The sequence below is a fragment of the Sinocyclocheilus anshuiensis genome, unplaced genomic scaffold (assembly GCF_001515605.1).
Source record: "Sinocyclocheilus anshuiensis isolate Anshui unplaced genomic scaffold, SAMN03320099.WGS_v1.1 scaffold2196, whole genome shotgun sequence".
Taxonomy (NCBI): Eukaryota; Metazoa; Chordata; class Actinopteri; order Cypriniformes; family Cyprinidae; genus Sinocyclocheilus; species Sinocyclocheilus anshuiensis.
Genome location: NW_015546173.1, coordinates 102795 through 105580, shown reverse-complemented (window position 1 = coordinate 105580; position 2786 = coordinate 102795). Strand labels below are relative to the sequence as shown.

Genomic DNA, 2786 nt, shown 5'->3' with positions numbered 1-2786 from the left:
TGTTTAGTGCAGTTGTCGTTGCTAGGAAACGCTTGTTTTGTTTACTGTGTGGAGACCTGCTGATATCGTGTTTGGTCTCGTTCTGTATCGCGTATCTTGTCAGTGTCTACGCTTGCTTGGCCATTTGTTGTGGAGAAAATAAGGAAAGTGTGTTTAAGCGCCAGCAGAAAACAGTGTAAAGAAATAGTCTTTGAGAGAAGCAGTCTTTATCAGTGGAAGTTAAAAGCAGCTTGTAAGTGTATTTACTTGTCTCATTAGTGTTTAGTGCAGTTGTCGTTGCTAGGAAAAGCTTGTTTTGTTTACTGTGTGGAGATGTGCTGATATCGTGTTTGGTCTCGTTCTGTATTGCGTATCTTGTCAGTGTCTGCGCTTGCTTGGCCATTTGTTGTGGAGAAAATAAGGAAAGTGTGTTCAAGCGCCAGCAGAAAACAGTGTAAAGAAATAGTCTTTGAGAGAAGCAGTCTTTATCAGCGGAAGTTAAAAGCAGCTCGTTAGTGTATTTACTTGTCTCATTACTGTTTAGTGCAGTTGTCGTTGCTAGGAAACACTTGTTTTGTTTACTGTGTGGAGACGTGCTGATATCGCGTTTGGTCTCGTTCTGTATCGCGTATCTTGTCAGTGTCTACGCTTGCTTGGCCATTTGTTTTATTTCTGTCACTGATTAAGTTTTGGTTCCTTGCCTCTGTCGCTTTGGCTTGCTTAGTTGGGGACACAATTTTTGGCAACATTTTTGACTCGACTGCACAGACACTATTGGAAGAGAACTGAACTTAGATGGACTATGACATCATTGAATCAATAATGAACTGACTTTAACTGATAAACTGATTGATTACTATTGTCCTCTTGCATTATCACCACACGTTTTTACTGTTAAGCTGTTTTGACACAATCTATTGTATAGCGCTATATAAATAAAGGTAAAAAAAAAACCTATAATGCCTTAATGGTTTAACAAGTTTTAGGGCTGGACCTGGGTGAATTACACTGTTGACAATATATAACAATGATATGTGATCCTATGGATTTAGATCTAGCTATATTTGTAAATCAGTAATGCTTTGCTTTGTGTATTTCCCCAGCATTAAAATTGAATACATAAAAATTTCAGGAAACACTATTCCTGGCCACAAACTCTTGTTTTCATAGTTTCCTCTATTAGCAGCACTTATTTCTGTAACATCTTTTTCTTTCTATATACCCCTCACATGTATATGTACACTTGTTTGTACAATATGCTTGGCCCTCAATATATAATAAGCTTGGTTTCCAATAATAATAACAAAAGTTTTTAGCACATTGCTGGCACGTCACTAATATGTTTATAGCATGTTTTAAGTTGGCAGGATGTTTTATCATCACTAGCATGTTTTAACATGTTGCTATCATGTTTTAGCATGTTTACAGCATGTCTTAGCAAGTCACCAGCATGTTTTAGCATGTTATTCCTAGTACATTTTAGCACGTCACTAGTATGTTTTACACAAACCACATTGATAGTAACAACCAAACATAATTTTGAATCACCTTTCAGTAAGGGCGTGGGTAGCTTGCAATAGCTGAGTGAAACATGAATTCTGCTCTCTACCAGAAAATTCTGAACGAGAATATCTGGTCTTCAGTCTGTAAGCTAAAGCTCACATGCAAATCTGATTTTTTTTCTCTCACATTTTTCACATCAACCTGATTTCTATGTTTAGGTTGTGGACATTCCAGAGGAACTCATTGAAAGTCATGACCTCACAGTTGACTTTATTCTAACTCCAACAAGAATCATCAAAACTGAATGCACACACCCCAAACCAGAAGGCATCATTTGGTCAAAGGTATGTATATCTACATTGTCTTAAAACGTTGTGACAGTTTTACTGTAGCTTGATTTCTCTGTGTGTATTTGTATTCATTGATTAGGACTCTAATAAATTAGGACTCTAGAAAATAGCGTTTCCAATAATAACGCAATGTTAATTGATTATATGTTTGAAAAGCTGGCTTAATATACTTTTGAATATCCAGCTTTAGTTATCGTGATCCTGATCCAGGGCAACCGTAATAGAATGAGACACACGTCTCCCTATATTCCTGTAAAATTAAATCAGATACTGTAACGACTTTGAAACTCCCAAAGTATTTCCCATTTTGTGTGCCTTATGCATCAGATGTTCAGCTAGTGGTCCGTGGGTGTTAGTGGAGAGTTGAAAAAAAATGGTGAACTGGGGGCGGAAGGTGTTATAGGAACGTCTTTGGAAAGAGTTGTTATTTTTCCAATTCTGTTTGGTGCTGTTGATTCCTCAGAAATTAGACACTTTGTCTCTTAATTTCTCTATTGACCTTTCCCATGACCTCCTAGCCTTGTGCTGTACCCTGTGTTCCCTTTTGGGATGGTTTTATGATTTGGTAACATGCTCTGCATTTTTCATCTACGTAGCTGCGTTGGTACCCCAGGTATTTACATTTACATTTAGTCATTTAGCAGACGCTTTTATCCAAAGCGACTTACAAATGAGGACAATAAAAGCAGTCAAAACTAACAAAAGAGCAACAATATATAAGTGCAAATGACAAGTCTCGGTTAGCCTAGCAAGGTGTATATATACTGTATATATATATATTATACACACACACACACACACATACACACAAACACACAAAGAAAAACAAGTAGATAGAATACAAAAAATAGAAAGATAGTTTTTGTTTTTTGTTGTTTTTAAAAAAAAAAGAATAAAAATAAATAAAAAAGGATAAATATAAAGTAGAATTAAAATAGAATAGAAAGTGCTAGA

General features: G+C 36.1%; 1 pseudogene; it reads left to right on the top strand.

The window, feature by feature from the left end:
- Nucleotides 1-1570: 1570 nt before the first annotated feature.
- LOC107701378 (methenyltetrahydrofolate synthase domain-containing protein-like) overlaps nt 1571-2786 on the top strand; it is a 22661-nt pseudogene continuing 21445 nt past the window's right edge.